At 42.5% G+C, this 24,545-nt stretch overlaps 1 long non-coding RNA gene across 7 annotated transcripts in view; it reads left to right on the plus strand.

Moving 5' to 3' along the window:
- The first annotated feature begins 4,367 nt into the window (after positions 1 to 4,367).
- LOC112442354 (uncharacterized) overlaps positions 4,368 to 24,545 on the plus strand; it is a 41,361-nt gene continuing 21,183 nt past the window's right edge. For 2 of the 7 annotated variants that reach the window (XR_009491856.1, XR_009491855.1), the window contains exon 1: positions 4,370 to 4,676. This is a non-coding gene — a long non-coding RNA (uncharacterized lncRNA). Of the gene's footprint in view, positions 4,677 to 24,545 lie in introns of all 7 variants that reach the window. The other 5 variants (XR_003030465.2, XR_009491858.1, XR_009491854.1 and 2 more) reach the window with 4 other exon arrangements.

Here is a 24,545-nt window from a genome sequence, read left to right on the forward strand (position 1 = left end):
GTTGACCTTGAACAACTTTTCTCGCTGGCAGTGTACAAGTATGTTTCATTCTCTCTGCACCTTTTAATATTTGCCAAAATCACAGGAAAGAAGAATTCTTTTATTTATTCAGCCACTGAAAAATATTTTCTTGAGCACCTACTATGTGTCAAGGATATGTATTAGGATATGGGAAACATGGAGGGCAAAAAGCGAAATGGCAGACCCTTTCCCAGTGGAGCTCCTGGTCCAGATGGGGAGACAAACATTCAGTAATCACATTGGGTTAAGTGTAAATTATCATCTTTTCAAGTGCAGTAAAAGAGAAACACATAATAGTTAGAAGAGCATGTAAAAGAGAGAGCTGATCTCATTAGGGGTTAGGCTGGGTGGCCAAGAATAGCTTCCTCCAGGAAGGGACAACTGACCTGCCAAATGAGTACAGATTCACTAGGAGGAAGAGGGAAGGAGAGAGAAAGCATTGCAGAGAGAGGGAATACAGTACAGATGAAGTTCCTGAGAAGAATCCAGGTGTGAAGTCAGAAGGAAAAAGTCGGTTCAGGGCCAGACCACACATAACTCACTCAGGGTTCACATCCTTTCCTAGGAGGAGGGGGAAAGCTTGGAAAAGGTTTAACCAGGGGAGATACATAATCAGACTTCTGTTTTGTAAAGATTGTTATGTTTGCTCTTAGAGGTAGACAATAGTAGAACATAACTCACACTACTGTAATTTGCACTTATGGTAAGTCTCCGATATACAAACAAGTTTGGTTCTGAGAATACTTTCATAAGTCAAATTTGTTCATAAGTCCAACAAAGTTAGCCTAGGTACCCAACTAACACAGTCTACTATATAGTCTTGGTGGTGGTGGTTTAGTCGCTCAGTTGTGTCTGACTCTTTGCGACCCCATGGACTGTAGCCCGCCAAGCTCCTCTGTCCATGGGATTCTCCAGGCAAGAATACTGGAGTAATTTGCCATTTCCTTCTCCACTAATATATAGTACTATACTGCAATAGATTTATAATACTTTTCATGCAAATAATGCATAAAAAACAAACACAAAAAATAAATATTTTTTAATCTTCCAGTACAGAACCTTCAGAAGCACATTAGTATAGTACAACAGCTGGTATCCAGAGGCTGGCATCCAGTGAACAGGAAAGAAGAGATACTACTTGAGGATGGAGAGGAGGTGGGAGATGGTAGGAGCTGAAGGATGGTCAGCAATAGGAGATGGAGCTACATCACTGCTGCTTTTACACTTGCTCTCAGACATGCTGGGCTTGAAATAAATACACTGTATTACTCTACTCTATACAGTACTGAATAATAGAGTACACAAGGCACAAGCACTTGTAGAGGATACATATGTGGGACAATGTAACCCAGACACATGAACTAACTTGATTGTACATGAAAAGCCATGTTTGCATCTTTGAAAGTTCACAACTTGGGCATTCTTACATAGGGGGCTTACTGTATTTAATTTTGAGTTAGGTTGATCATTTATTCTTATTTGATTTATGGTCAATTGTATGATTTTCTGAGTTGTTTGCTAATGGCCTTGACAACATTTTTCTATTGGTTTCATCTTATGATTTATAGGAGCTCTTTGTATTTAAAAGCATTAGCCTTTTATTTGCAAAGACTTATAAATACTTTCCCAATTTTGTCTTTTGGCTATTTTACATGCTCTTTAATATTTATATGGTCAGATTTAGCAGTATTCCCTTTATGGTTTCTCAATTTTGTGTCATGCTTATAAAGGCCTTCTCTCCTCTAAGATTATCAATATTTCCTTATTTTTCTAGGGCTCATATGTTTTTACTTTTTACCTTTTAATGATTTATCTGGGATTTCTTTTAGAAGAAAGTACAGAAAACCACTAGAACATTCAGGTATGACCTAAATCAAATCCCTTATGACTATACAGTGGAAGTGACAAATAGATTCAAGGGATTAGATCTGATAGACAGAGTGCCTGATGAACTATGGACAGAGGTTTGTGACATTGTACAGGAAGCAGTGATCAAGAACATCCCCAAGAAAAAGAAATGCAAAAAGACAAAATGGTTGTCTAAGGAGGCCTTACAAACAGCTATGAAAAGAAGAGAAGCAAAAGGCAAAGAAAAAGAAAGATATACCCATTTGAATGCAGAGTTCCAAAGAATAGCAAGGAGACATAAGAAAGCCTTCCTCAGTGATCAGTGCAAAGAAATAGAGGGAAACAATAGAATGGTAAAGACTAGGGATCTCTTCAAGAAACTTATAGATACTAAGGGAACAGTTCATGCAAAGATGGGCCCAATAAAGGACAAAAATGGTATGAACCTAACAGAAGCAGAAGATATTAAGAGGTGGCAGGAATACACAGAAGAACTATACGAAAAAAGATTTTCATGACCCAGATAATCACGATGGTGTGATCACTCACTTAGAGCCAGACATCCTGGAATGTGAAGTCAAGTGGGCCTTAAGAAGCATCACTACGAACAAAGCTAGTGGAGGTGATGGAATTCCAGTTGAGCTATTTCAAATCCTAAAAGATGATGCTGTGAAAGTGCTGCACTCAATATGCCAGCAAATTTGGAAAACTCAGCAATGGCCATAAGACTGGAAAAGTCAGTTTTCATTCCAATCCCAGAGAAAGACAGTGCCAAGAATGCTCAAACTACTGCACAATTGCACTCATCTCATACGCTAAGCAAAGTAATGCTCAAAATTCTCCAAGCCAGGCTTCAACAGTACGTGAATGGTGAACTTCCACATGTTCAAGCTGGATTTAGAAAAGGCAGAGGAACTAGAGATCAAATAGTCAACATCCGTTGGATCATTGAAAAAATATGAGAGTTCCAGAAAAACATCAACCTTTGCTTTATTGACTATGCCAAAGCCTTTGACTGTGTGGATCACAACAAACTGTGGAAAATTCTTCAGGAGATGGGAATGCCAGACCACCCGACCTGCCTCATGAGAAATCTGTATGCAGGTAAAGAAACAACAGTTAGAACTGCACATGGAACAACAGACTTGTTCCAAATCGGGAAAGGAGTACGTCAAGGTTGTATATTGTCACTCTGATTATTTAACTTATAAGCAGAGTACATCATGAGAAATGCTGGACTGGATGAAGCACAAGCTGGAATTAAGACTGCCGGGAGAAATATCAATAACCTCAGATATGCAGATGACACCACCCTTATGGCACAAAGCGAAGAAGAACTAAAGAGCCTCTCAATGAAAATGAAAGAGGAGAGTGAAAAAGTTAGCTTAAAACTCAACATTTAGAAAACTAAGATCATGGCATCTGGTCCCATCACTTTATGGCAAATAGATGGGGAAACAGTGGAAACAGTGAGAGACTTTATTTTTTTGGGGGGCTCCAAGATCACTGCAGATTTTGACTGCAGCCATGAAATTAAAAGACACTTGATCCTTGGGAGAAAAGTTATGACCAACCTAGATAGCATATTAAAAAGCAGAGACATTACTTTGCCAACAAAGGTCCATCTAATCAAAGCTATGGTTTTTCCAGTAGTCATGTATGGATGTGAGAGTTGGATTATAAAGAAAGCTGACGGCCAAAGAATTGATGCTTTTGAACTGTGGTGTTGGAGAAGACTCTTGAGAGTCCCTTGGACTGCAATGAGACCCATTCAGTCCATCCTAAACAAAATGAGTCCTGAATATTCATTGAAAGGACTGATGCTGAAGCTGAAACTTCAATACTTTGGCCACCTGATGCGAAGAACTGACTCATTGGAAAAGACCCTGATGCTGGAAAGATTGAAGGAGGGAGGAGAAGGGGACGAGGATGAGATGGTTGGATGGCATCACTGACGTGATGGACAAGAGTTTGACTAGGCTCCGGGAGTTGGTGATGGACAGGAGGCCTGGTGTACTACAGTCCATGGGGTTGCAAAGAGTCGGACGCGACTGAGCTACTGAACTGAATTGAAGTAGGTTTATTTATTATTTTGCTGATTGCTGGTCAGTTGTGCATCACCATTGAATACATCTCTTAATTTTTCTTGTCAATGTGAATTGCTACCTTTATCACCTACTAATTTTCCATCTGTCAGTTATACATTTAGATATAACTTTATTCTTTTTCTGTTTCATGTGATTTATTCTTGTCTATTCCTGCACAAGTACTAATTCAAAAAATTATAGTAGCTTTGGGATATATTTTAGTATCTGCTGGTATTCAACTTCATTTCTCCCCTCCTCACTGCCACACATGCTTTTCTTGGCAATACTGGCATGTTTCTTTGCAAGGCCTCACTGGGAGAAATGAGCAGCCAATGTGACCTCCATTGTGAAGGGGCCTGTCACTCATGGTTTCATCCTTTGTGTGACATTCAGTGACTGTTCTAGAACCTTCTTGTTTGTAGTGTGATCTGGTGCTCCCCACTTCTTGGCATCAGAATGCCACAAGGATGCCACTACCCTGGTGATCCATTGCTTAAGAATCCACCTCCCAATGCAGGGGACATGGGTTAGATCCCTGGTCCATAAGGATTCCACATGCTGCAGGGCAACTAAGCCCGTGTGTCACAGCTATTGAGCCTGCACTCTAGAGCCCAAGCTCCATAACAAGAGAAGCCACGGCAACAAGAAGCCTGGGCACCACGCGCCACAGTTAGAGAAAGCCTGCACAGAGCGATGAAGACCCAGCACAGCCAAAAATAAGTAAGTAAATATATAGTAAAAAAGAGATGCCATTGGGTTCACAGTTCCTCCCCTGTGTTTAATATTAGTGGAACAGTCAGATTAAATTCTGTATCATCTGGAAAATGGGAAACACTGGCAAGTCTGAACTCTTACCTAAAGAAGCAAATATCATCAGCAGTAGCAAAACTCCCACCGTAGATCAAAAAGGAGAAAAATACCACCCAGATAGGCTGGACTGCAGAGCACTCTTCCCTCCTCTTGTGCCCAAGTCTGGTTTCTCTCAGCCTGGTCTAGAGCACCTGTTTTTAAGTCTTCTTCAACAGACAGAGCATGGACTTAAGAGTCAGGTCCAGGGGCAAACTTATCCACTTTCTCTGTAACTTTGGACCTCTTAACTTCTTAGAACTGCAGATCTTTCTCAGGACAGAGGAGATCCTGATGTTTACTTTGAAGAGTTGCTCTCAGCAAAAAAGATTCCGTATCTGGATTGCACCTGGCACAGTGGAGCTGCTAATCAGAAACCATGGTTATTCAGCACATCACATGTTTACTTTATAAAAAACGCCTGTCCTAATCATACCCAATTCTTCTGAATGTTGATGCAAATCAGACACCAGACTGGAGTTTTCAAGGCCACTCCAGTCATTACTGGGTCTTTTGTAGGCAGTATTTAATAAAAAGGTGGGGGAGGGGATTCTAAAACGTGAAAGCAGGCCTTGAAGAATCATCTTCCAAATATCAGGTTTTACCCCTGGCTCCCATCTCCACACTCCCAGGGCTGTGCCAGGCAGGTGATAATGAAATAACACACAGGCAGCCTGCAGCATCTCTCTTTAGTGGGGGCTCAATTAGCATGCAGAATTGATGCAGCCTGTACCTCTGGAATGAACTTTTACCCACTTCCTCGTTTCGAAAGTTTAATTAGCCAAAACCAAGGCAGTGGTCTGGCATAGATGAAAATGCTTTCAGGATAAAAATATCAGTTACCCTGAAAGTTTTTATGATAAGTCAGGAAATGAAGTGAACGAACAACAAAAAAAGTGAACAATAACAAAACAAAACCCAAAGTCCAAAGCCTACTCTCTTGACCACTCTCCTTCTAAAAAAAAGAAAAAGAAAAACAAAACAAAAAATATCAGGCCTGGGTCAAAAGGAACTTCTCCCAAGTGATAGAGCTTTTCAGGTGGTTTGTGAAGTGTGTTCTCTAAAAAGCCCTCAATACTTTCAAACATCAAACCTGACGGAGGTTTTAATTACTATGGCATTTCATTAACAGAGAGGGTGACTAGGCAGTCAGGTCAAGGGTAGATAATGTAACTTTGACAGGAATATAGAAATGCAGGGTTGGCTTTAAGTCAGATGGTCACCCTTAAGATTTGAGAGGCCAGTCATTACTGGCCTTCATTAGGTGGTAAATACCAAGTGATGGGGGTTCACGATGGGGATTCAGTGATATGGTTAGAGGGGTAGCAGGTGGTGTGGTCTGGGGAAACCCAGAGCAGACTTGGAGGGCAGTGCCATCAGGGGAGACTTCAGGTGGAGGTCAGGCCAGGCTCTCCTTACTTCCCCACCACTCAACTCAGTGATGAGGGGTGTAGATTCCAGGCCCACTGCAAGGAAGCAGCAGAATGGTGAGGGCATGTGCAGCCCAGTGCCCTCTCTGATCTTCTGGCATAAGAACCCTGGATGCAGGTCCAGGGCTCGGGAGCTGTGTATCATCCTCCTCCGTAGGGTCTACCTCCTGTTCCCTTGGGTCCTCTGTGTCTGCCTCACCTGGTCCCTGCTCACCTTTCCAGCTTTGTCTCCCTGTCTCATGTATTCATGTCCTGTCCCCAGTGGTCCTCCTGGCTTACTCTTGCTTGTTCCTCAGAACTGAACTTAAGCAGCATTTTCTTCAGGAAATTTCCCTGTATTTCTACCTGGCTGTGCCTCTCCAGGCTGGGTGAGAGGACTGGAATGGCTGTGTGTCTTCCTCCACCATAGTTCTATCCCAGCACGTAACTAGGGGCTGGTTTGTCACATGTCTCCCTAGGTGTGAGCTCCTGATCTTGCATTGCTGTGATGCCACACCTGACATGGTGCTGAGCGCTAGAAGGGGCTTCTTGTACAGTGGACTTCCCAGGAAGCAGACTCTGGATGGAATTTAGTGGTCAAAGAGGATTTTTAGGGAGGTGTCCTTGGGAAGTGCCTCTATGGATGGAAGGGGAAGGAAGCAGGAAGTGATCTGTTTTCACCAAAATTATAGAAACAGAAACCTGATTGAAATAAAAAGTGCTTTAAAATTAAACAGTTAATTAATTTTAAAAGTAATTTCATTGAAGTTTAATTAATATACAGAGTTGTGTTAGTTTCAGGTTTACAGCAAAGTGATCTAGATCTGATAGATAGTGTGCCTGATGAACTATGGAATGAGGTTTGTGACATTGTACAGGAGACAGGGATCAAGACCATCCCCATGGAAAAGAAATGCAAAAAAGCAAAATGGCTGTCTGGAGAGGCCTTACAAATAGCTGTGAAAAGAAGAGAAGCGAAAAGCAAAGGAGAAAAGGAAAGATATAAACAACTGAATGCAGAGTTCCAAAGAATAGCAAGAAGAGATAAGAAAGCCTTCTTCAGCGATCAATGCAAAGAAATAGAGGAAAACAACAGAATGGGAAAGACTAGGGATCTCTTCAAGAAAATCAGAGATACCAAAGGAACATTTCATTCAAAGATGGGCTCGATAAAGGACAGAAATGGTATGGACCTAACAGAAGCAGAAGATATTAAGAGGAGATGGCAAGAATACACAGAACTGTACAAAAAAGATCTTCACGACTCAGATAATCATGATGGTGTGATCACTGACCTAGAGCCAGACATCCAGGAATGTGAAGTCAAGTGGGCCTTAGAAAGCATCACTACGAACAAAGCTAGTGGAGGTGATGGAATTCCAGTTGAGCTATTTCAAATCCTGAAAGATGATGCTGTGAAAGTGCTGCACTTAATATGCCAGCAAATTTGGAAAACTCAGCAGTGGCCACAGGACTGGAAAAGGTCAGTTTTCATTCCAATCCCAAAGAAAGGCAATGCCAAAGAATGCTCAAACTACCGCACAATTGCACTCATCTCACACGCTAGTAAAGTAATGCTCAAAATTCTCCAAGACAGGCTTCAGCAATATGTGAACCGTGAACTTCCTGATGTTCAAGCTGGTTTTAGAAAAGGCAGAGGAACCAGAGATCAAATTGTCAACATCACTGGATCATAAAAAAACCAATAAAGTTCCAGAAAAATATCTATTTTTGCTTTATTGACTATGCCAAAGCCTTTAACTGTGTGAATCACAATAACCTATGGAAAATTCTGAAAGAGATGAGAATACCAGACCCCCTGACCTGCCTCTTGAGAAATCTGCATGCAGGTCAGAAAGCAACAGTTAGAACTGGACATGGAACAACAGACTGGTTCCAAATAGGAAAAGGAGTACGTCAAGGCTGTATATTGTCACCCTGTTTATTTAACTTCTATGCAGAGTACATCATGAGAAACGCTGGACTGGAAGAAACACAAGCTGGAATCAAGATTGCCGGGAGAAATATCAATAACCTCAGATATGCAGATGACACCACCCTTATGGCAGAAAGTGAAGAGGAACTCAAAAGCCTCTTGATGAAAGTGAAAGAGGAGAGTGAAAAAGTTGGCTTAAAGCTCAACGTTCAGAAACCGAAGATCATGGCATCCGGTCCCATCACTCCATGGGAAATAGATGGGGAAACAGTGGAAACAGTGTCAGACTTTATTTTTCTGGGCTCCACTGCAGATGGTGACTGCAGCCATGAAATTAAAAGACGCTTACTCCTTGGAAGGAAAGTTATGACCAACCTAGACAGCATATTCAAAAGCAGAGACATTACTTTGCCAACAAAGGTCCATCTAGTTAAGGCTATGGTTTTTCCTGTGGTCATGTATGGATGTGAGAGTTGGACTATGAAGAAGGCTGAGCGCCGAAGAATTGATGCTTTTGAACTATGGTGTTGGAAAAGACTCTTGGGAGTCCCTTGGACTGCTAGGAGATCCAACCAGTCCATTCTGAAGGAGATCAGCCCTCGGATTTCTTTGGAAGGAATTATGCTAAAGCTGAAGCTCCCGTACTTTGGTCACCTCATGCGAAGAGTTGATTCATTGGAAAAGACTCTGATGCTGGGAGGGACTGGGGGCAGGAGGAGAAGGGGACGACAGAGGATGAGATGGCTGGATGGCATCACTGACTCGATGGATGTGAGTCTCAGTGAACTCCGGGAGTTGGTGATGGACAGGGAGGCCTGGCGTGCTGCAATTCATGGGGTTGCAAAGAGTCGGACACGATTGAGCGACTGAACTGAACTGATCTGATCTAGTTATATAGATCTAGTTACATATAAATCTATTCTTTTACAGATTCTTTTTATTATTATTATAAGATATTGAATATAGTTCCCTGTACTATACAGTAGGACCTTGTCAGTTCTCTGTTTTATACGTAGAAGTGTGTATATGTCAATGCCAAGCTCACAGTCCATCCCTCCCCAGCCTTGGCAATCTTAAGTCTTTTCTCTATGTCTGTGAGTCTGTTTCTGTTTTATGGGTAAGTTCACTTGTGTCTATTTTAGATCTCACATGTAAGTGATATCATTCAGTATTTGTCTTTGTCTGACTTACTTCACTTAATGTGATAATCTCTAGGTCCATTCATGTTGCTGCAAATGACATTAGTTTGTTCTTTTTAATGACTGTTGTGTTCCACTGTCTATATGTACCACACCTTCTTTACCATTCATCAGTCGATGGACACTTAGGTTGCTTCCATGTCTTGGCTATTGTAAACAGTGCTGCTATAAACATTGGGGTACATATATCTTTTCAAATTAGAGTTGAATAAAGGTGTTTATTTGGGATTTGTTAAGACTGTAGCCTGGAAGACACAGACTTAAGAAGCGCTTGTATTGTGTTTCAGCGGACTACAACAAGGGGAGGCTTATCAAGGCAAAACCTCCCGGCGACAGTAGTTACTTGAGTTGTTTATCAAGAATTATAGTCGGAGCTGACAAGAAGTAAGGGAGTTTGTTAAGTAAGGATTGGTCAGTGTCTGAAATGGTGGCATGGTTACCAGGGGAGATTTTGAGACCATAAGTTTGCAGCTGGTAATGCTGTTCTGAATATGGCTGATAGTGTCTTTGGGCCTGATATAGTTCAAAGAGAACTCAAGTTATCAGTGGGTCAGAGACCTGTCTGAGATCACCTGAACTGCGATCCCTCCATTATAATTTTAATTTGTCGTCAGCTGGGAGGCAGGCCTGACAACAGCCCTGCCTAGCTGTGTGGGGAATGCTGGGGCTGAAATAAACCCTTAGAGATGTACCTCCTTGGCCTGACTTGACTGGGCCTTTGTATCCTCACCACTGTCAGTCCTTGGATGAGGGCCACTCTGAGAAGTGAGGGGTCTGGGTGGTGAACCTGGAGGGGCAGAGAGCTGTTTGGCCTGCTGACAGCACCCCAGCAGCTGGAGGTCCCCACTGGAGTGGGATCTGGTTGTCATGTCCCCTGGTTCACACAGAGCCTGAGAATAGCAGGATGAATGAATGCACAGACAAGTCTGGCAGGCCAGCTATTTGGGAATCCTCAGCTAGACCCTCTCCTCTGCAGACATTCTCTGTGGTCATTCATTTTCATCCCGCAAATATCCAGGCACAAATTAAGGTCAGGCCCCACTTTGTGCACAGGGACCAGTGGGGAACGAGACAGACATAGTCTCTGCTGTTCAGGAGCCTGGGTTCTAGCAGAGAGACTGACAATAAACAAGTCAATGTATACTTATAGTAAGTCCCTTACATGCAAACCTTCAAGTTGTGAACTTTCAAAGATATGAATGTGTCCCTGTATGCCGGCTGTTATACTCTACTACTGTGCTTTTCAAAGTATGAAACTGTAAGATTAAAAATATTTTCTTTATTTTTTGTTTGTTTTTTTAATGTACTCTTTGTGTGAAAAGTATTATAAATCTCTTATGATACAGTACTATATAGCTGATTGTGTTACCTGGGTACCTTGGCTAAATTGTGGGAAGTGTGTTAGTCACTCAGTCATGCACAAATCTTTGCAGTCCCATAGCCTGCAGCCCACCAGGCTCCTCTGTCCATGGGATTTTTCCAGGCTAGAATACTGGAGTGGGTTGCCATTTCCTTCTCCAGGGGATCTTCCTGACGCAGGGATTGAACACAGGTCTCCTGCACTGCAGGCAGATTTTTTACTGACTGAGCTATGAGGGAAATTTGTTGGACTTATGAACAAATTGGACTTAAGAATGCACTGTTGGAATGGAGCTCATTCATATGTAGAGGACTTATTGTAATGCAATTTCCCTGCTTCACTGAAGTTCAACAGAAAATAAAGAGGTGATATGAGCATGTCAGAGAGTAGGACGAGAGAGTTGACTCTTCTAGATGGGTGTTTGAAAAGTCACCCATGAGGAAGTGACATTTGACTTGCCACTTGAGGGTGAGGAGGATTTGACCAGGAACACTTGCAACAGAGGCAGGAGCAAGTGCCAAGGCCCTGAGGAAGAAAGAAGGCTCATTAGTCTGGAGAGCAGAAGATGGGATCAGATAGGAAGGCAGACACCAGTCTTTGTTTCTGTGGCAGGAATGATAAGTTTTTAGAGTGTGTAAAGCAGGAAGTGTGAATTTATCTGATTTATATTTTGCATAGGTCATTTTCCTGCTATTAGAGTATGAATCAGAAGCACACAGATTGGTCAAGAGGGAACACTAGGCAAGAGGTGACTTGGGTCCCTGCAAGGGATAGAGAGAGTGGACAGAGGGGATGTGAGGAGGGCATGCGTTGGACTTGCCCATGGACTGAATGCATCCTGTGAAGGGCATGGGGAAGATGGGGAACATCTGGAACTGGGTATCAGCCCCTGGATGTTCAGGGGGCCACTTCCTGGAGTGATGTGGGTCTGTCTCTCCCTCCTTTTCCCCGTTGTTCATTTCCTGTCTTATATCTTATTTCCTTGCAGAGTTTTTTTACTGAGATGATAAACCAAGTCACTCATACTAATTGTTACCTAATGCAGTCCATATGCCTTACACACAGTGAGGCCAAACAACCCAAAATGTCAGAATTTGGAGCAGAGAAAGATTCACTGCAGGGCCATGGGAGGAAAACGGGTAGCTCATACCTCTAAAACCCCAAACTCCTTGAAGGGTTTCAGCAAAGCACCTTTAAAGGCAGGCTCAGGGAGAGGTGTGGCTAGTTATTGCAAACTTCGTGTGCAGGAATCCTTTGTTCTTAGAGCTGCTCAGGTAGGTCAGGTTACAATGCTGCTGTAAACCTCCAGCTATATAAACGGAAAAGTAAAGGTCAGAGACTTGAGATGGGCTATACTGTATATTTCAGGCTATAGGCAAGATTCTTTCTTTTAATCTCTATTTTATTTTTGGCCATGCCACATGGCTTGGGAGATCTGAGTTCCCCAACCACGAATTGAACCTGGGCCCTTGGCAGTCAAAGTGCAGTATCCTAAGCACTGGACCACCAGGGAATTGCCTGGGCAACATGCTTAACTTGAAGCAAAAGCAATGGAATACAAAGGTTAAAGTAAAAGAAATAGATCTAATATGGAGTCAGATTTGTTCTTCCCTATTACGTGTTTTGACTGACAAGTGATTTCTCCTGAAATTCCATCTACAGTGGTGGAATTTGTGCAAAGCAGTGGTTTATCAGTCCTTTTTTATTTTCTTTACAAGTTTGTGCTTTCACTATATTTTATCTTCTGTCTGTGTGGAAATAAAAGTAAAGCAGATAAACGCCTAAGAGATGGGAATCTAAAGTCAATTTCATGGAACGTTCTTAATAGCTGAGCTGTAAAAGGGAAGGTTGAATTCTTTTTAGGTAAAGAATATTTAGCATTTCATAGCCTCTCCAGTGATGGGGATGCTGGTAGATGCTATTTCTGAGTTTCCCAGTCTCAGGGCCCATGTCAAAAAAGGGTTAGCTGACAGACTAGTCTGGGGGCAGTCAGGAGGTCTGGTCATCTGTGGAGTTGGTAGAGATCACTGCTGGGGACCAGTGGGTGTGTGGTTCCCCTGTCTGCCCTTCTGCCCCTCAATAGCACAATGAGTTTCCTATCAGGGTAGGTGATGTATAATGTTTCTCAGGGCCATGGATGCTCCATGGGGCTAATCTCTAGAGCATCCAGAGTCTGGACTTGGGGGACAGAACCAAGATATGGAGAAGTCAAGGGTATAACTACAGCAATGTTGTTGAGAAATCTCACCTGAGGAGTGATTCGAGGATGAGCACGGAAGACTCAAGTAGTTAGGATGTGGGAGGACCAAACGGACTGAGCCCCAGGCAGGCTGGGAGTGTCAGAGCTGAGAGTATGCTTGCAAAGTGTGTGACCCTGGGAGAAGGAGAAATGGGCTTTCAAGGAGAATGCAGACAGGACAACAAAGAAAGCTCTAGGCCTTTCAACAAATAAAGAAGTGAGGCCAGATGGGCTGCTCTAGCTGTGGAATATTTAGGAAGAGCTCTGTGGGATGGAGGTGGGCTTAAAGGTCTGAGATATCCCAACAGGATCTCCCAGTGATATGACTGAGCTTCAGAAAGAGAGGGTGGTGGCACATGATGGTGGGAGAGTCACCTTGCTTTCTGAGTCTGGGAGCCAGTGTGGAGCACCCCCACCCCCACCTGCTGCTGCAGAAGGCATTAGGTGTGGGTTCAACCTTCATTCTCAGGGCCTGAGACTGACCCAGCCTGTGGCTGGCATGAGCCTGTGGCTGAACAGTCCTGCAGTGAAAAAGAACCTTCTTTAAGTGGTCACTATAAGGAGGCCATTATCGGCATGTATCAGGTAGTAGCGGCTACAGGATTAGAGCACAGCTGCCTTGCAAGAGCTGCTCAAACTTGGGCAAGACAAGGAATCTTGTGGAGCTTTTATTTCTTTGTCAGAAAAACAGGATAATGATTGCAACTTCCTTTCAGGTTGAGTTGATATTTGCTAAGCACTTAGAACAACTTCTGACACATAGTAAACACTCAATAGATGTTATCTCCTATCATCATTGCCACTTATTGAGTGTGGACCATGCCAAGAGCCATGCTAGGTGATCATGCACATAGAATTATTTCAGCCTCATAATAATCCTGAATGTGATCATCCCATTTTATACAAGAGGAATCTGAATTGCAATTATGTAATGCTTATGATGGTGACTGCAGCCATGAAATGAAAAGACGCTTACTCCTTGCAAGAAAAGTTATGACCAATCTAGATAGCATATTGAAAAGCAGAGACATTACTTTGCCAACAAAGGTCCATCTAGTCAAGGCTATGGTTTTTCCAGTGGTCATGTATGGATGCGAGAGTTGGACTGTGAAGAAAGCTGAGCGCCGAAGAATTGATGCTTTTGAACTGTGGTGTTGGAGAAGACTTCTGAGAGTCCCTTGGACTGCAAGGAGATCCAACCAGTCCGTTCTGAAGGAGATCAGCCCTGGGATTTCTTTGGAGGGAATAATGCTGAAGCTGAAACTCCAGTACTTTGGCCACCTCATGCGAAGAGTTGACTCATTGGAAAAGACCCTGATGCTGGGAGGGATTAGGGGCAGGAGGAGAAGGGGACGACAGAGGATGAGATGGCTGGATGGCATCACCGACTCAATGGACATGAGTTTGAGTGAACTCCGGGAGTTGATGATGGACAGGGAGGCCTGGCGTGCTGTGATTCATGAGGTCGCAAATAGTCGGACACGATTGAGTGACTGAACTGAACTGAATCGAACCGAACTGAATGCTTTGGGATCAGAAGGCTGTAAATAACAGTTACCCGGTTATCTGGTAACTGAAAGGGTGTGTAGGAAATAGGGTTAGTGTCATTTGGAGTTAATAAGAATTATTATTTCAGGGTTTAATACTAGGCTCAGAAAATGTCTTTGATGCCTGTTACTGGAGCAGGTGCCAACCCCAGGGTGACCTGGTCTTAAGGTGGTGGCAGGTGGGCCACCTGCTGCTGGCAGTGAGGGAATCTATGGGACTGCAGGGAACAGCATGGAGTTGGAGCCAAAGACAGGTCTTGACCTCAGTTCGAGAAACGTGAGCTCAAGCCAACTCAGAAAATTAAGACTGCTGTTTTTCTGTCGAAGGATCTTTTAATTAAAAACACTACGGCAGCACTGAGAATTGGGGATGTGCTAAGTTTGTCCTGTAAAGGATAAACGGTGAAGCTCGGCTGGCTGCCAGGGTCCACCATGTGCTTCTTCCCAGGTCTGGGAGCCTTGGCAGGCACACGTGCAGGCTCTGCAAGGCTTGGCTCCAGACTTTGGCTGTCTCCCTGCTAACCAGGCTGTGCAGCTGCCACACATGAGGTTTTAGTTAAAGAGTAACTGGCGAGAAAGAGGTGGACTCAGCTCATAAACTTTTATTTAAAGGAGATTGAAGACTGCTCAGATGACTTTTTGTAGCCCAGAAATCTGCATGTAGCATTGGAATGGTGCTTCCTGCAAACACAACCAGTTACAGATTGCCCGCTACATCCTGCTTAATGCTAGGTGTTCTGTAGAAACCATCTCTGCTCCTTACCCTCGTGAGCAAGGTCAGCTTCACTTGGGAGGACTTGAAGGCTCAGAGAGGCTCCAGAAGTTTGCCAAGACCCCACTGTAAGAAGCTGCCAGACTGGAATGTCATCACCAGGACTCAAATTTGTCTAGACTCCCATTGTTCAAAGTTTACTGATAGCACATCTCTCATTTTGATCAAACTTGGTTCAGATGAGACTGGAATGTCCCTTTTGTGAAATTTCCAATCATGAAGTGAGCTGGTCTGAACTGCAGCACAGAAGGATCCTTTTTAAAGAAATGACAGAGGAGACAGTGGGGGTCAGGGGAGAGATACATTAGGAGCTTGGGATTAACATACACACATTACTATACATGGGCTTCCCTGGTGGCTCAGAGGTAAAGAATCCACCTGCAATGCAGGAGATACAAGAGACGTGAGTTCCATTCCTGGGTCAGGAAGATCCCCTGGAGAAGGGAATGCTACCCACTCCAGTATTCTTGCCTGGAGAATCGCACAGACAGAGGAGCCTGACAGGCTATAGTCCATAGGGTCACACAGATTTGGACACTACTAAAGTGACTTAGCACACGTACACTGCTGCTGCTGCTGCTAAGTCACTTCAGTCGTGTCTGACTCTGTGCGAGCCCATAGACGGTAGCCCACCAGGCTCCCCCGTCCCTGGGATTCTCCAGGCAAGAACACTGGAGTGGGTTGCCATTTCCTTCTCCAATGCATGAAAATGAGAAGTGAAAGTGAAGTCGCTCAGTCGTGTCTGACTCCTAGCGACCCCATGGACTGCAGCCCACTAGGCTCCTTAGTCCATGGGATTTTCCAGGCAAGAGTACTGGAGTGGAGTGCCATTGCCTTCTCCGACGCATACACTACTCTACATAAAACAGATAATCAACAAGGACCTACTGTATAGCACAGGGAACTATACTCAATATCTAGTAATAAACTAAAATGAAAAAAAATCTGAAAAAGAATATATATGTGCATATATGTATAACTGAATTACTTTACTGAAACTACATTGTAGGTTAGCAATGCTTCAATTAGTAAAAGAGCAAAAATAAAAATATGACAGGTCACAGGTTTATAACAGATGTTTACAAACTGGGAGATGGGTGGACTGGCCCTGTGAAACCTTCCATCGAGTTTTCATTTAACATGCGCTGATCATTCACTGTGATGTAGATTTGATGAATTGAGCTCCTTTTCTGAGAGAATCTTGCAATTTAGGCAACATTCCACAACTTCTGTCATCTGCTCCCTCTTAGTTTCTAGCTTTAAGATGTTGCACTGGTCCAGATGTTTGTGTCCCTCACAAATTTATATGTTGAAAACCCAGCCCTCACAGTGATGCTATTGGGAAGTGGGGCCCTTGGGAGAGAGCTTAGTAGAATTAACGACCTTATACAAGTGGCCTGAAAAAGTTCCTTTGTTCTCTTGTCCACCGTGAGTGGTTACAGAGAGAAGATGGCCAACTGTAAACCAGGGAGACCTCACTAAACACGAAATCTGCCAGAAACTTCCCAACCTCGAGAACTGTGAGAAGGAAATTCTCTTGTCTCTAAGTCATTCACTCTATGGTATTCTGTTTACAGTAGCTCAAACAGACTAAGGCAGGTGCCCTAGCAGAATCCAGTCATTGGTGCACTCTGAACTCTTCTCACATCACCTTTCCCCATGAATTCCAGTAACATCCTTCCCCTCGGATGTACTAGTTTACTGACATCCAACCTCCTAGCAGAAGCTTGACTTTTTTTCATCAGCCGGATAAATACAGGATGCTAGTTATATTTGAATTTCAGATAAAAAATGAATATCTTTTTTGAGTATAAATGTGTCCCAAACATTCTGTATCCTGTATTTTTAAAATTTAATTTATTTTTAATTGAAGTATAATTGTTTTACAGAATTTTGTTGTTTTCTGTAAAACCTCAACATGAATCAGCCATAGGTATACATATATCCTCTCCCTTTTGAACCTCCCTCCCATCTTCCTCCCCATCCCACCCCTCTGGGTTGATACAGAGTCCCTGTTTGAGTTTCCTGAGCCATACAGCAAATTCCCGTTGGCTATCTATTTTACATATGGTAATGTATGTTTCCATGTTACTCTTTCCATACATCTCACCCTCTCCTCCCCTCTCCCCATGCCCATAAGTCTATTCTCTATGTTTGTTTCTCCACTGCTGCTCTGTAAATAAATTCTTCAGTACCATTTTTCTATATATCTATGTGTTAGAATACAGTATTTATCTTTCTCTTTCTGACTTACTTCACTCTGTATAATAGTCTCTAGGTTCATCCACCTCATTAGAACTGACTCAAATGCATTCCTTTTTATGGCTGAGTAATGTTCCATTGTGTATATGTACCACAACATCTTTATCCATTCATCTGTTGATGGACATCTTGGTTGTTTCCACATTCTAGCTATTGTAAACAGTGCTGCAATGGACAATGGGATACATGTGCCTTTTTCAATTTTGGTTTCCTCAGGGTATATGCCATTGCTGGGTCATATGGTGGTTTTATTCCTAGTTTTTAAAGGAATCTCCAAGCCGTCTTCCATTTTGGCTGTATCAATTTATGTTCCCACTAATAGTGAAAGAGTGTTCCCTTTTCTCCTCACCCTCTCCAGCATTTATTATTTATTTATTTTTATTTTATTTTATTTTATTTTAAAACTTTACATAATTGTATTAGTTTTGCCAAATATCAAAATGAATCCGCCACAGGTAGACTTTTTGACGATGGCCATTCTGACTGGTAATTGTAGTTTTGATTTGCGTTTCTCTAGTAATGAGTGATGTTGAGCATCTTTTTATGTGTCTGTTAGCCATTTGTATGTCTTCTTTGGAGAAATGCCTGTTTAGGTCTTTTTCCCACTGTTTGATTGGGTTGCTTGTTTTTCTGCTATTGAGTTGTATGAGCTGCTTGAATACTTTGGAAATTAATCCTTTATCAGTTGTTTCATTTGCTATTATTTTATCTTATTCTGAGGGTTGTCTGTTCACTTTTGGAGCAGTAAATGGCAACCCACTCCAGTGTTCTTGTCTGGAGGGTCCTGCGGATGGAGGAGCCTGGTGGGTTGCTGTCCATGGGGTTGCATAGTCAGACACGACTGAAGCGACTTAGCATACATGCATGCATTGGAGAAGGAAATGGCCACCCACTCCAGTATTCTTCCCTGGAGACTCCCAGGGATGGAGGAACCTGGTAGGCTGCCATCTATGGGGTCGCACAGAGTTGGACATGACTGAAGTGACTTAGCAGCAGCATCGGCTGTTCACCTTGCTTATAGTTTCCTTTGCTGTGCGAAAGCTTTTAAGTTTAATCAGGTCCACTTGTTTACTTTTGTTTTATTTCCATTACTCTAGGAGGTGGGTCAAAGAAAATCTTGCTTTGATTTATGTCATGGAGTGTTCTGCCTATGTTTTCCTCTAAGAGTTTTATAGTTTCTGGTCTTACATTTAGGTCTTTAATCCATTATGAGTTTATCTTTGTGTATGGTGTTAGGAAGTGTTCTAATTTCATTCTTTGACATGTAGCTGTCCAGTTTTTCCAGCATCATTTATTGAAGAGGCTATCCTGTATTTTTGTTTGCTAAATCTGGTCACCTTGCTACGGGCCCTTCGCCCTCTTACTCTTAGAGCACTGTCTGAAGGACTCTGTCATGTGCTGGGTTACTGTTTGTCTTCTATCCCTCAGCAGGTCATCAGCATTCAGAGACTGGGAACTAGCTTCTGTGTGGGACTCTTCACAAGGTCTGGTGCACAATACATGCTCAAAAGATTTTAAAGGAGTGAATCAGTCTCCTCATTGTTTCATAGTGTTTAGACTGTAGCCTGAGTTGGACTGGAAGCTTCTGAGTGGACATTTGCATCCTAAGGTTTGGGATGGGCACAGAGTGGAGCTTAGGAAATGCTCTGTATACTTCTATTTTTAGGAACACACCACATATTCAATATCCATTCTTAAAATGCTGATTTTTGGAGTGATTTGTATCACTCTCCTTTGTCCCCAACCCTGAAAACAAAACAAAGTAAAGCAAAGCCAAGCAAACAAATAAAAAAAATTTACAAAACTCAAAATAAAACAAAATGAAAATGAAGCTAAACCAAACCAAACCAAAGTCAACATCTGGGAGGGCTCTTCTGGTGGGTACTGTTGGGTCCTGGCATGCTTTTGGCATGTGTTTGGGACAGTATGGTTCAGAGAGCCTGAGTTTAGTTTGTACCCCTTCTCTACTCAAGTTTATCATTTTGTAAAATGGGTAGATGAAGGACAACCCACAGTATAGGATTTTTCAGAATTAGGGAAGGCTTATTTATTTAAAACTTTGAAACTCAGGACTGATCATCATTCCCCTCAACATACAGGACAAAGACTTATTGTATTGTTTTGAAGAAAACATTTGTTAAACAAATTGAGTATAAACAAGATTATAGTGGTGTCCTTAATCTATTGAAAAGATTTTTATTTTTTTGCATTTAATCAAATTTACACTACTAATGTGGAATGTGTTTTATTCAATAAAGCTGGGTCAGCCAATGTCTCTTTGGTAAGACAATGCCAGAGGCAAGGCCAGGAGGTAATGTGTGTGCATGGAGCAATTAAACACACTTTTACATGGTCAGCATGCAGGCCAACTTCTCCTCTTCAAAGACTGAACAGTGAGCATGGAGTGTCTTAGATCTTTGGTGGGAGAAGTTGGAAGTTCATCCAGTTCCCCTTTGTCCAAGACTGGTCCATGCCAACATCTTGGACTGGTGTGGAGTATACCATTCTGCAGGTGACTGGTCCAAGGTGGGAGAGCTCCCACGACAAAAAAGATATGCTCTCTCCTGAGTTACAGTGCCCATCCAGGTGCTCTTTGTGGCCACACACCACACACAGCAAGTCTATTCTCTCCGGCCAAGACAGCCCCTTGAGAGCTGTCAGCTGCTCTCACGGGCCATATGAACCTTTCATGAGTAGCCAAGCCTGAGATGGTTCTGAGGTAGTGAAGTTTATAGAGAGAAGGGCTGTTCCATTTTTATTCTTCTTCATCTCCACAGATGTCATGACAGGAATGTGGGAATATTTGGTGGGAAGAGCTTCTTTTACGTGAATTTTTCCTGATCCAGTACTATTTGTGTTCAAAAGAGAGGATTTCATAGGCTGTTTAGGGTAGAGATTGGGAGTAAGATGTGGTTAGTAACTAAAGATGGTTGATAAACTCTCTTCCATAAGGTTGAATTTGACCATAAAAAAAGCACACTTTAAAGTTGAGATTTATGTTTTATTTGGTACACTTAAGTCCATGATAAAACCTCTCAGAGAGTTCTGAGGGACTGTTTCGAAGAAGTAAAGGGAGGAGCCAGGGTATAGAGGAGGGTTTTTTTTTTTTTTTTTTTTCAGATAAAAGCCCAAGCAACTGCACATCAAAAGACTGTTGTTGTTTAGTCACTATATCATGTCTGACTTTTTGCAACCCCATGGACTGCAGCATACCAGGCTTCTCTGTCCTCCACAATCTCCTAGAGTTTGCTTAAACTCATGTCCATTGAGTTGTTGATGCTATCCAACCATCTCATCCTCTGCCACCCCCTTATCTTTTGTCTTCAATCTTACCCAGCATCAAGATCTTTTCCAATGAGCTGGCTCCTCACATCACGTGACCAAAGTATTGGAGCTTTGGCAACAGTCCTTTCAATAAATATTCAGGATGGATTTCCTTCAGGATTGACTGGTGTGATCTCCTTGCTGTCCAAGGGACTTTCAGGAGTCTTCTCCAGGACCACAATTCCAAAGCATCAATTCTTTTGTGTTCAGCCTTCTTTATGGTCCAACTCTCACATCCGTACATGACTATTGGAAAAACCATAGTTTTCACTAGATGGACCTTTGCTATCAAAGTGATGTTCTCTGCTTTTTAATATGCTATCTAGGTTGGTCATAGCTTTTCTTTCAAGAAGCAAGCATCTTTTGATTTTATGGCTGCAGTCACCATCTGCAGTGATTTTGGAGTCCAAGAAAATAAAATCTATCATTGTTTCCACTTTTTGCCTTTCCATTTGCCATGAAGTAATGGGATCAGATGCCATGATCTTAGTGTTTTGAATGTTGAGTTTTAAGCCAGCTTTTTCACGCTCTTCTTTCACCCATCAAGGGGCTCTTTAGTTCCTCTTCACTTTCTGCCACTAGAGTGATACCATTTGCCTATCTGAAGTTGTTGATATTTCTCCCAGCAGTCTTGATTCCTGCTTATGAATCATCTAGCCTGGCATTTCGCAGGATGTACTGTGCATATAAGTTAAATAAGCAAGGTGACAATATACAGCCTTCATATGCTCCTTTCCCAATTTGGAACCATTCAGTTGTTCCATATCCAGTTCTAACTGTGGCTTCTTGACCTTCATACAGGTTTCTTAGGAGACAGATATGGTAGTTTGGTATTCCTATCTCTTGAAGACATTTCCACAGTTTATTGTGATCCACACAGTCAAAGGCTTTTGCATAATCAATGAAGCAGAAGTAGATTTTTATTTTGGAATTTCCTTGCTTTCTCCATGATCCAACAAATATTAGCAATTTGTCCTTTGGTTCCTCTACCTCTTCAAAACCCAGCCTGTACATATGTAATTTCTTGGTTCATGTACTGTTGAAGCCTAACTTGGTGTGCAGTCCATTGAGTCATAAAGAGTCCAACACGACTAAGTGACTGAACAACAACAAGGATTTGTTGAAGGATTTTGAGTATTACCTTGCTTGCATGTGAAATGAATACAATTGTATGGTAGTTTGAACCATTTTTGGCATTGCCCTTCTTTGGGACAGAAATGAAAACTGATCTTTTCCAGTCCTGTGGCCACTGTGAGTTTTCCAAATTTGCTGAAATATTGAGTGCAGCTCTTTAACAGCATCATCTTTTAGGATTTGAAATAGTTCAGCTGGAATTTGAACACTTCCACTATCTTTGTTCATAGTAATGCTTCCTAAGTCCCATTTGACTTTATACTCCAGGGTGTCTGACTTTAGGTGAGTGGCCATACCATCGTGGTTATCCAGGTCATTGAGGGCTTTTTTGTATAATTCTGTGTATTCTTGCCATCTCTTCTTAATCTCTTCTGCTTCTGTTAGGTCCTTGTTGTTTATCATGTCCATACTTGCATGAAATGTTCCCTTGGCATCTCCAATTTTCTTGAAGAGATAGCTGGTCTTTCCCAGTCTATTTTTTCCCTCTATTTATTTAAGAAGGCCTTCTTATCTCTTCTTGGAGAGAAGAGGTCTATCTATTCTCTGAAACTCTGCATTCAGTTAGTTAATCAGTCATGTGTGATTCTTTGTGACCCCGTGGAGTTGCTGCCAGGCTCCTCTGTCTATGGAATTCTCCAGGAAAGAATACTGGAGCCACTCCCTTATCCAGGGGTTCTTCCCAACCCAGGGATTGAACCTGGGCCTTCTGCATTGTAGGCAGATTCTTTACTGTCTGAGGTGTATAGCTTCCCCTTTCTCTCTTGCCTTTCACTTCTTTTCTTTGTTCAGTTATTTGTAAAGCCTCCTCATGCAACCACTTTGCCTTCTTGCATTTCTTTTTCTTTGGGACGGTTTTGGTCACTGCCTCCTGTACAATATTACAAACCTCTGTCTATAGTTCTTTAGGCACTTTGTCCACCAGGTCTAGTTCCATTGAGTTACACAAGTCCTTCCCCCATGCCAAGGCAGTGATCCATGAAGGGGATCAAAACATTACTGCTAATTAAAGAAAAACAGACATCCAAGCTTAATGAATTTAGTGAAGGAAAAGGCAACCCATTCCAGTATTCTTGCCTGGAGAATCCCACGGACAGAGGAGCCTGGTAGGCTACAGTCCATGGTGTCTCATGGACACAACTGAGCGACATCACTTTTTTCACAAGAAAGAGCGACTTCTTTTTTGTGTATGGGAAGATGCAAGAGTCTGGGCTCATTGAAAACATTCTTTGATATGCATCTTAACTATCTAGGGCCAGTATCCCTTTTCTCTACATCCCGAATCCCCTCAGGGTGCACCTATGGGTGCGGTTGCAGTGGCTGATGGCTTGATGGATGTGATAACCTTTGTTTACTGATATTCCTTGATATTCATTGTGTACAGGATGCACACAGCCACAAGTACAGAAGAGGTGCTGGGAGGGGAGAATTCCTCTAAACAATACAGAGAGAGGAGACTGAAATCCAGGAGGGAGGAGCCTGGGAAGTGGGGATTCCTATGGGAGCAGACCAGCAGCTCTCTGGGGTGAGAAGCCAAGAGGGACATTGAGAACCAAAATGACAAAGGAAAAACTTAGAGCTGTTTGCTGTTCAGGACGTCATGTAAAGTATACATAAGCTAGCTCAGGAGCTGCTTTTGAATGAAGAGATACTTGGTGGGGAACATCTGGGTTGTCATAGGATCAGCCCAAGAAAAACAAATGTGAGTGTGTTGGGACAGGATATGGGGTTTAAAGAGAAAGAGGTCCCTCAACCAATAACTCCAAATTGCCATAAAAAGTGACAGTTTCAACTAATTGGCCTGAGGCAGTGGTGATCAGGGCTGATGATGAAAACAAAAGCTTCCGGCTGTTGTAATTAGTGTTGCAATAAATATTGGGGTGCATATATCTTTTGGAATTATGGTTTTCTCTCGGTATATGCCCAGGAGTGGGATTGCTGGGTCATATGCAGCAGAAAATAGCACAACACTATAAAGCCATTATATTCTAATTAAAAACAACAACAACAACAAAACACCCCCAAACAAAAGGTCTACTCATCAGCAACATGTGAGGCTACTAATAACTAGTAGGTAAATATTGAAATATCAGGGAGTTTGTTATCAGGGACCAGAAAGGTAGTGTCCTGGTGGGGGAGTTATTTAGATGCTGAAATTCTGGTGGGTAGACCTGTTTCAGCCACCCCTCTTGTAAGAACATCTGGTCATTGTGTAGTGCAAGAGTTCTAGTCCTGGTCCAGCTCTGCATTCCTGACCTAGAGATTAGCATGTCAGTCCCCACCACTGGTACTTCCTGGGGAAGTTCCTTTCCTGGGCCTTGTTGCTTAAGAGATCCTTTAAGTGAAGTAAGGGAAGTGATATACTGGATTATATTGTACCCTCTTCAACAGATGTTGTAATCATCAAAGCTGTTATTATTATTTCTTTTCATTCTCTTCCTTTGCCCTTTAATTTTGTGACCCTGGACCAAATTTCTTAACTTTTCTGTTTTGTTTATTTCCCCATCAGTTAGGAATGTTAATTCCTGTCTCTTAGGATTGTGGAGAGTATTAGGTAAAACTGG

The sequence above is a fragment of the Bos taurus genome, chromosome 2 (genome assembly GCF_002263795.3).
Source record: "Bos taurus isolate L1 Dominette 01449 registration number 42190680 breed Hereford chromosome 2, ARS-UCD2.0, whole genome shotgun sequence".
NCBI classification, from domain to species: domain Eukaryota; kingdom Metazoa; phylum Chordata; class Mammalia; order Artiodactyla; family Bovidae; genus Bos; species Bos taurus.